This window comes from Megalobrama amblycephala, linkage group LG12, assembly GCF_018812025.1.
Source record: "Megalobrama amblycephala isolate DHTTF-2021 linkage group LG12, ASM1881202v1, whole genome shotgun sequence".
Classification (NCBI taxonomy): domain Eukaryota; kingdom Metazoa; phylum Chordata; class Actinopteri; order Cypriniformes; family Xenocyprididae; genus Megalobrama; species Megalobrama amblycephala.
The window spans coordinates 40,667,461-40,677,297 of NC_063055.1; the positions used below are offsets into that span (position 1 = coordinate 40,667,461).

General features: G+C 37.1%; 1 long non-coding RNA gene across 1 annotated transcript; it reads right to left on the bottom strand.

Annotated features, from left to right (window-relative positions):
* Positions 1-6,114: 6,114 nt before the first annotated feature.
* On the bottom strand, positions 6,115-8,626 carry LOC125280039. Its single transcript, XR_007187515.1, has 4 exons — positions 7,650-8,626; positions 7,308-7,367; positions 7,104-7,221; positions 6,115-7,009 (listed from the first exon to the last, which is right to left on the bottom strand). It is a non-coding gene; the product is annotated as an uncharacterized LOC125280039 (long non-coding RNA).
* Between the last annotated feature and the right edge of the window lie 1,211 nt (positions 8,627-9,837).

Genomic DNA, 9,837 nt, shown 5'->3' on the forward strand with positions numbered 1-9,837 from the left:
CTGTTTCTCTCTCATTACTGAGGGACTGGACAAATCTTTTGTGGCACCCTGTTTGTGCTTTAAAATAAAGTTTGTTTTGTTTGTTTGTTTGTTTGTTTTTTAATGTCTTCATTTAAAAGCTTCCTCCACGGACATGGTTATTTGTAAAGTTTTTTGTGGGCTTTTTTATTTTACGTGGGAAAATAAAGTTTTTTGTTTTTGTTTTTGTTTTTTTTTACAAACGTATACAAATTAAGAAAATACATTCAGGCCAGTGTTTAAGCATTTAACAGCTTGTGATATCCTTGATTGACAAATTTATCACAAAATTTTAAAACATTGGAAATATTTTCGATGTATTTTTGTCAGTTAAATAAAAGGCTCAAGAGAATTAACAAATCATAGATTCTTTATTTTATTGAATTTTACAAAATGTCTCAACTTTTCTGGAAATGGGGTTGTAGATTCCTGCATAGACAGTCTTTGTGTAGAATTTCATTTCTGGGAAATTATTAAAAGCCATTTACTTAATAAGTATAAAGAATGCATTATTCAAAGAGAGATGACATTGGATATGAAAATGGATTATTTTTCTCACAATTAAACCCAACAAATGTAACATTCAATTGATTATTGCTGTTTATAGATGTGGCACTAGATGGCAGTGTTGTGTAAAGCACTTTGGTTTATGGCAATACACTAAAATGGATCTTTGTTGTATTAGTTCTGAAACACTATCAGATTTATTAAAGGGCTGACACATATCTAATAATATAAGATTAGATTTGCTGGATTATGCTGGCTCTGTGCACTTTCAAAGTAATATTTTTCTAGACTTTTACAAAGCTTTTGACACATTTATTTAACACTATGATATTCTGTTGATATTGTTGCTTCAGTGGCCCAGTAGTGCACAACACAATGAAATGTAAAAAGCAAACATAAGTTACGTTGATTTAGTCAATGAAGTCAATTTAGTCATTAAGTTGTAATTAAATGAAGCACTTTTTCGATTACCTGAGAAAACATTTTACAGTGTAGTTCAGTCATGTAGATTCTGACAGATAATTTCAGGTTCAACCAAATGACAACAGCTACTGATGCTTTGTTACGCAGCACCCATTTAACCTCAACCATCATGTCTGCAAATACATATGCTAACAGCCAAAGATCATTGTTGGTTAAGTTAATGGCATGGCAAAAATTTCTCCAGGTCTACAAGGTGCAAACTACCGGTATTATGACAGAAAAGCCATTTTCAGACTGCTTTTCACTGTAACTGATGACTGAACGTGTGTGCTAATGAACCGCCCTATAATAAGCTTTAACGGTCCCTTTGAGTCTCTACTAAAATTTTCACTTAGAATTTTAGTAGTTAAGTTAAAAGGCCAAAGTAATGAGCCAGGAATATTTTACAGAGAAAGTGGAAAAATATTCACTTTTAGCTGTACTATATTAAAATGTAAAAGGTATCATTTTCCTGGCTATAATAAAATAAAGAGAGGAGATTGGGAAAGAGAGGATGCAGTGACCAAATGCAATACTCACTGATGGATTTTAATTCAATTCACATTATAGCTCATTATAGTACAACCAAAAGTCTAGAGTTTTTTTTTTTTTTTTTTTTTTTTTTTTTACCTTAAACCTTAAATAGATTGTAGGGTGAAAGAAGATCAGTTAAGTACACAGGAGCTAAACCATTTAGAGCCTTATAGGTCATTAGCAATACTTTATAATCGATACAGAACTTAATGGGTAACCAGTGTAGAGATGATAAAATTGGTGTTATATGATCATATTTTCTTGACCTGGTAAGAACTCTAGCAGCTGCATTTTGTACTAATTGTAGCTTATTTATTGAGGAAGCAGGACAACTAGATAATAATGCATTACACGTATTTTAGACATAAATGGAAGATTTGAGATGGGTCTGTAATTTGCTAATACGTTTGGATCTAACTGTGGTTTCTTAATGAGAGGCTTAATAACTGCTAGCTTGAACGGTCGTGGGACGTGACCTAGAGATAAAGACGAGTTGATTATATTGAGAAGAGGCTCTTCTGCTACAGGTAACAGCTCTTTCAGTAGTTTAGTGGGTATTGGATCTAGTAAACATGTTGTTGGTTTAGACGCAGTGATAAGTTTATGTAGCTCTTCCTGTCCTATAGTTGTAAAGCACTGCAGCTGTTCTTGAGGGGCGATAATTGAGGCTGAATCACAAAACTCTGTCAAAGGTTGTACATTTACAATTGTATTTCTGATAGATTTTCTCAGTAAAGAAATTCATAAAGGCATCACTATTAAACTGTAATGAAACATTTTGTTCTGGTGATGTCTGTTTATTAGTTAATCTAGCTACTGTACTAAATAAGAACCGTGGATTGTTTTGGTTATTCTCTATGAGTTTGCGGAGATGCTCAGCCCTGGCTGCTTTTAGAGTCTTTCTATAACGGGACGAGCTGTCTTTCCACGCGATTCTGAAGACCTCTAAACGAGTTTGTCTCCATTTGCGTTCTAGATTGCGAGTTTCTTTTTTGATAGAGCGAGTAATACTGTTGTACCAAGGTACAGTATTTTTCTCTCTAATCGGTGCAACAGTATCTAACGTACTAGTGAAAATGGCGCACATGCTGCTAGTCATTTTCTCGAGATAATTTGTGTGTTTAGGTACGATGAGCAGCTGAGACAGATCAGGCAGGTTATTTGTGAATTTATCTATAGTTGTCGGGAGAATTGTTCTGCTATTGTTCTGCTGTTCTGATATAATTAAATCTAGTGTATGATTAAAACGGTGAGTGGGTCCAGTGACGTTTTGTTTGACCCCAAAGGAGTTTAGTAAATCTGTAAACGCAGCCCCTAACGCATCATTTTAACATTCATGTAGACCAGGGATTCATAAAGTGTGGTGCGCGCACCCCCAGGGGTAGGCGATCTGCCACCAGGGGGTGCGCGAGAGGAAAAATGTAATGGCGGTCTGTTTTTTTAAGTGGGATTTTTCCATACAATAGAAAAACATGAACAGTAAACATGTCCTTTGTAATCGCTTTAATTTTAAATAAAAAACTATAATTTATTAGTTTTTGATAGAAACGTAGAAGAAGACAGCTGCTGTCTTCTTCTACGCACTGCTCTTTTATGCACTGCAGGCTAGGCTATGCGTGCAAACTCGTTTCATAGCCTATAGACCTCTTTGGAGCAGACGTCACAATTACATCACTTGCAGCTGCGCGCGCATAGTGGTTGCAGAAAAATAGCGGTAGCAATTGGAGGAAAATGTGCAAAATCCACAGAATAAGAGAAAAACGTTTTGTTGTGCCTCTGGATGTTGGAATCGGAATGCAAAAAAATATAGTCTTCATTTTTAAAGAAAACCATCGTTGAAAACGTCCTTTGAAGCTAAACGGAGACGTTTCACAGACTGGACTGATGACACCTGCAAGGATTAGTCTACTATCAAAGCAGGAATTTGAAGTAAACAGTAAGTCTACATAATATTCACATATGCAGTTCAGAGGACATACATACATAGCAGTTACAGCATGAAATAATATTTAAACCTATAACATTTTACATAGATAACTTTTAAACATAGTCTATAACATTTTTATTTCACAATTCTGACTTTTTTTCTTGCATTTGCGTGTTTATGACTCCCAGTTCGGCCGTTATAACTCGCAATTGTGAGTTTATTTTACAATTCTGAGGGGAAAAAAGTCAGAATTGCGGGATAAATTGCAATTCAGAAAAGACAGGATAACGAGTAGGCTATATATCACAATTCTGTTTTTCTTTGTAAGAAATGCGATATATAAACTCAGGTTTGCGAGAAATAAAAGTCAGAATTCTGAGACATAAACTCGAAATTAACTTTTTTTTATTCTTTTATTTCGTGGCTTCCATAGACTGGTACTGCTCAACTGTCATTTTCTGCAACCAGGTAGGCTCCGCCCATAAAAAAACGTCATCGCTGTTTGCAAACACCAAATTGGTCTATTGCTTCAATGTTTCTTTTACGCGGCTGAAAATAACCGTGCTTCTGTTACTGGCTACGTTTACATGGACATCAGTAATATAATTACTGACCTTATTCTGAATAAGACAATACTATGATTAAGGTGTTTACATGAGTTGCTTTTAGAATATTCCATTCATGTTAGATCGATTAATGGCAAACGTCATTACGTCCCCACGGCACGCTGTCCGACGTTCTCTACAGAATTTCACATATCATCACCACACAGTTTGTGCCATATACAGTTTTGGGTGTTTTCATTTTTAATCTTACGAAAGCTTCAAGTGCAGTTAATTATTTGACATGCAATACGTGCAAATATATATACAGAGCCCGCACATGACATGCAAGAATAAATAAATAAATTGTGTGCATGATTTACTAATTCGTTCCCTCGAATTATACACTTGGGTAAAGTTGGTTTTATATTCGCACATTCGGACTTCTGATAAATTCAGACTTTCCAATAAATGTGCAATAAATTAATGTTTGCGAATTTTAAGCAACGATTGTCAGCTTACAACATTTTTCACAGTCGATCAAAATAGGCAAGTATTGTTTTAATGGCATATTTACTTGTGAATGTCCACTGAATGTCCAATGTAGTGTGATTAACAAGGCTATTGAATACGGATGTCCGAATGTGCGAATATAAAACCAACTTTACCCAAGTGTCACTTGAGCTTGTGTCTGTCACTCGTCCTCTTAAAAGTGGAAGCTTGTGCGTAGCTTTGTTGCATTATATTGAAACTGTGTTGATGTTGTTATTGTCATGCATGTTCTTGTTATTTGCGTATGATTAAACATGAGTCTTTATATGGCGTTAAAACAAAGCTTTGTTGCATTTTTGGCGCCAGGTGCGCCAACCCGGTTGGGACATAGAAGGGGGTGCACAGGGAAAAAAGTTTGGGAACCTCTTAAGCCGAGTTCAGACTGCACGATTATCAAAGTAGTCGGGTCACTGTTCTTTTCACACTGCATGACTATCTTGGCCAGCATTCAGTCGCTGCTGTGTTCACACTGCACGATGGATCGGCGATAGAAAGTTTCACACTGCATGACTTTACAATAGGAAGAATCGCCGACAACTCTGTCTGGCACGCAAACTACGTTTCACAACCAAAGATGTGACAAGGAAACAACGCGATATCACGCGTGCAAGACCGGAGTTATTATTATTATTATTATTATTATTATTATTAAAAACGGTAGCCCGCAAGAAGCTTGCAATACGAATTGCCTGTGCGCTGATTTGCAAAGAAAACAAGAAAAAGAAAAGAAGAATATGGAGGAGGAAATGGTTGAGGAGACTGTGGATTGTGTGTTCTGCGATGAGAGTTGGAGGTAAATAAATAACTTTTCAATGTGCTGCTGTTGCGGATGGTCAAGTAAATGTTTGTGCTTTGTTTCTGTTTGATAGAACTGTAATGTTTATCTGAAACGAAGCCATGCTTGCTGATATTGTGGTCTATAACTCCTCCCAGAACCCCCCGCTGCTCTGTATCTTGGTCTCTCATTGGCTGTCGGTCATCGCCGATGTAGTTTTCAGTCAGAACACTTTTCACACTGCAGGATTTTGAATCGCCGACAGGTCCAGATATTTAGCATGCCAAATATCTCACGGGCGTCGGCGACTCGTCGGCGATTCTCTCAGATTGCGTCTTTGCTCATTCACATTGCGTGATTGTCACTCGTGTGAACGAGCACCGATTTGCCTGTGATTTCGGGCATTTGTCGGCGATTTCTCAAAACCTGTCGGCGAGCCAAAATCGGGGCTAAAATCGTGCAGTCTGACCTCGGCTTTATGTAGACAATACTCTACATGAATGTTAAAATCTCCAACAATCAGCGCTTTATCGAAGTTGACCAATAGATCTGAGAGAAAGTCTGCAAACTTTTAAAACAACTGAACTAAAACAAACTATTTAAAACATAAACCGTAACATTTTTAAGCTTTTAAAACTACTTCAAACATTCTGGCTAGGCTTTTTCAAGCCAACTTTTTCATCTATAAATATAACTTTACTCAGAATTTAAAATGTTAATCTTAATTTCAGCAAACACAAAAAGGAACTAGAAAACATGAAATTACGAGAACACCACAAAACAGATATATGGTTTTCGACATTTGAAATTTTAACATTTATTTAAACAATTTTACATTTGGAGCAATAGCTGAGAATTAAAATTCGAGGTTTGTTGTGCGATTATTTTGTCTTATTAATGCCAACATGCTGTTTTTCCCACAGACAAGACCAATACTTTTATCAGTACTTTTTTTTTAATGTAATTGCCTTATACAATTATGTGTCATCGTAATTTCAATGTATTCTAGATAAAAAAGGAAAAACAATGAAAAAATGTACAAAAAGCTTTTGCATAATCCAAATAATGTCTAACTTCAGTTAGGACGGCATCAAATCCAGACCGTCCCCAGCGTAGGCCCTTTTGTTGTCTCCATAGTCATACCGGATCTCTTCACCTCTCTGAATGTTCAGTGTGGTCCTGAAAAGTATGACTGGTTCATCCTCCACAGGGTATAGTCTAGGACTGAGATTGGCCCATTTGGCAGAATGTTTAAGTTGTCTTCCAAACGTAGTTTTGTTTGGATGGTACTCGCAGTGCTCCTCGTGAGCATCCAAACACATGAGCTGTCTGTTTTTGTCTGTAAAGAAAAATGAATGTCCAGCTTCTCCCTCACTGTTCTGGTAGATTTCCAGGCCCTCCTTCCTGGAGATCAGCCGGCGGTGGTAGTCACAGATCACTTCACCGCAAAAAACGGCCTGGTGGTGGCGACCCTGGGACCCTTGCCTTCTATGTCCATCACCTGCAGTCCTTTCCAGCACTGCTTGCGGCTCATCCGTCGGATGTATTTGCTGTCTGTTGCTGCCTGGATGGTTCGTGGAGGCTTCCAGTCCTTCACAACTTCAGCAGCATCTGGTACGTTCTCCATCCATCCCTGCTTCTCAATCCATCTGTGCACTTTGCTCTCAGATGGCTGACGTAGGCCAAAAGTATCTGCAAAAACAAGATGATATTATTTGCACATGTGCCTTCAACAGAGTCAACAGAGTCCTGACATTGTATTGAAAATCTTAGGGAGTTTACAGACCGATTCCACTTTCCCATCGTCGATATCCTATCTCGGCCAAAAATTAATACAACTCTGGATTGATATACAAATGTTGTGATGTTTGTACGAAATTGTAGTCTGGCTTGATGCTGTTCCACTACAAAGTATAAGGTAGAATCAGCTTATCCCCAAAATGACTTATCATAGAGAAGAATAAAGTCATCAATTATGTTGTGTCTGCACCATTTGGGGTGATCACATCTAGGGTTAGGAACCGAGAACCGGTTTCATCCAATCAGAAACCTGCAAACAAGTTCAAACAATAATAAGCTCCTTTATATATATTATATATACAATCATAACTCTCAATCAGACACTAACACTGACAAAATTTAACTGACTATTTCACAACCTCATCTACAGTTATGTGGATCATTGACATCACACAGGCTACAATGTTGTCCGTGTTTGCTCCAAACGTCATGATGATTATGATAGCCATCTCATAGTGCTTCTTTTAGCAAAACTGAAGTAATATATTGGATTTACACAAGAGATCATCATCACTGAGACTAAATCACTCACAGTCATATTCTTCACCACTTCTGGAGGTACAGCAGCATCACCATGGCCTCCAGGAAATGCACCACCAGCTGCTCTTGTTCTCTTGTCATTGATCCAGTATCAATCATGATTGTTGAGAAGTCATCTTCAGCAGACTGCAAGATTGCCCAGCACTCTTCTGGTGAAATAACCCTTTAGGAGAAAGTAAAATGCATCATCAAACAGCTGACAAAGATGAAGGTTTCAATAAAAATAGTGGGACTCATGAGGTCGAGGAGTTTACCTGCTAAAAAAATGTTTATCAGGTTAAATATGGAAACAATGCATCATGCAATACTGAATATTTCATTATATTATGTGTAGCACAATTACCAATACTGTGTTTAATTCAAATGTCTTTAAATGCAAATTAATGCTGTTTTGTAATTAACTCTCACTTAACAACAGACTGTTTATGTGGAAACTGTTTAGACTACAATTGTACTTACCTCTCAGAAGCCATTTCAAGGTTCAAATATCTCTGAATGTTGATTTTTCCAGAAAGAGTTCATTCAGAGACTTCAGTCAGTGCAGACAGATGTAATGAATTCTCTCTGCTGTGGATGGCTTTAAGTGATCAGAGCACCAAAACAGACAACCAATCCTGACCAAACAGCCTGATGACACAATTAGCATTTGAAAATCATTTCCCTGCCCACTGTAAATAGCAGTGATTGATAGCAATGGGCCATCATGTTAATGGGGGGGCATTTCGCTTTCATAGGGGGGCACACCTTTTTATGATCCGAGAAACATACTCACCAAAACAATATTTATTATTAATGAAATAGACTGTAACACCAAAACACAAGATAGTCCATCCTAATTTGACCAAATTTGACCAGGGGTGCAACGGTTCAAATTGCTCACGGTTTTAGGGTCACGGTTTCGGTACAGTTCGGTATGTGCTATGTTTAGCGAAAATGGGACTACTGTCAAATAAAAATAAAGAAAATAAGAACAAACAGTCAAACTACAAGCAACATCACAAATAAGTACAATAAAGCAAATATTCAAATAAAATAAACAGTGTTTTTCAAGTTTTTCAGATATCTAACAGAAGTTTTCAGGTACAGAAAATGGATAAAGTAATCAAATATAAAATAACACTGCATATTATCTTTACTGTATAAAATAAATAAAGATTAATCATTATTGAAGTTACAAAAACTATTCAGTCAAGAGCAGTGAGTGATTTCTTTGTTATTTGTTGTTTGATTTAACATTAAAAACAGGCAGCAGGAATAGTTTTTTTTTCCCTATAAGACAAGCACGATCCAGTACATATACTGTTACACATGCGCTGTCTTTCTCGACTAATATACGTTCACTTAAGACATAACCGACTATGTTTGCTAGGATACTCGCCAAGACGGGCATGTTGACATAATTTGTGTATGAATTTGGCCGCTGAAGCACAAAACTTGAAAGAGAACTATCTAGTATTTGAGTATTTGCGCGCTGTCTGAAATAAGCTTCGGATGAGCGCACACACAAATCTTCTCACAGCGCATGCGAGTTCTCTTTCGCGTCTTTCTCTTGAATGTTTAAATTAGCAAGGCTTAAATGAGTTTCGTTTAAACACAGATAGCAATGTGTGCTGTTCAGGTCTTACCTGCGCTCGTGCGCTATCAACACCCGGGTGATGACACTCGCAGTTAACAGTTTACAAAGAGTAACTGTTTGTCCACGCTTTTTGATTATTGTTGTTGTAACGTTTTGCGCATCCATCGACTGAAACATACATTATCTAACTCTGTCTGTCTGTTTTCTACGTTGCTATTTCACACAAACCATATTAACCAATAGATGCATCGTCATTCGAGATGGACCGCGGTTCAAATAAGTACCGTACCGTAAGTGGAGAACCGTACGGTTCGATTTTTTACTGAGAACCGTTGCACCCCTAGTGTTAACTATGAATTTTCTGATCATAGGCTGAAGGTGAACCAACTCCAGGGTAAAGAGATGTGATTTAAAAACACATTTAAATAGATTTCCTTAAAATAGTTTTAAGTTACTTGCACAACATAAACACTGCTGATAAATTATTTGTTAATAAAGCGTCTACGTTCACAAACCACTGTTAATTTTAACAGATTTTGTACACAGGATTTGGCAGAAAGCGTGCAAAGGGGCTCCCTAAATCTCACTCATTTTAGTTCATCGC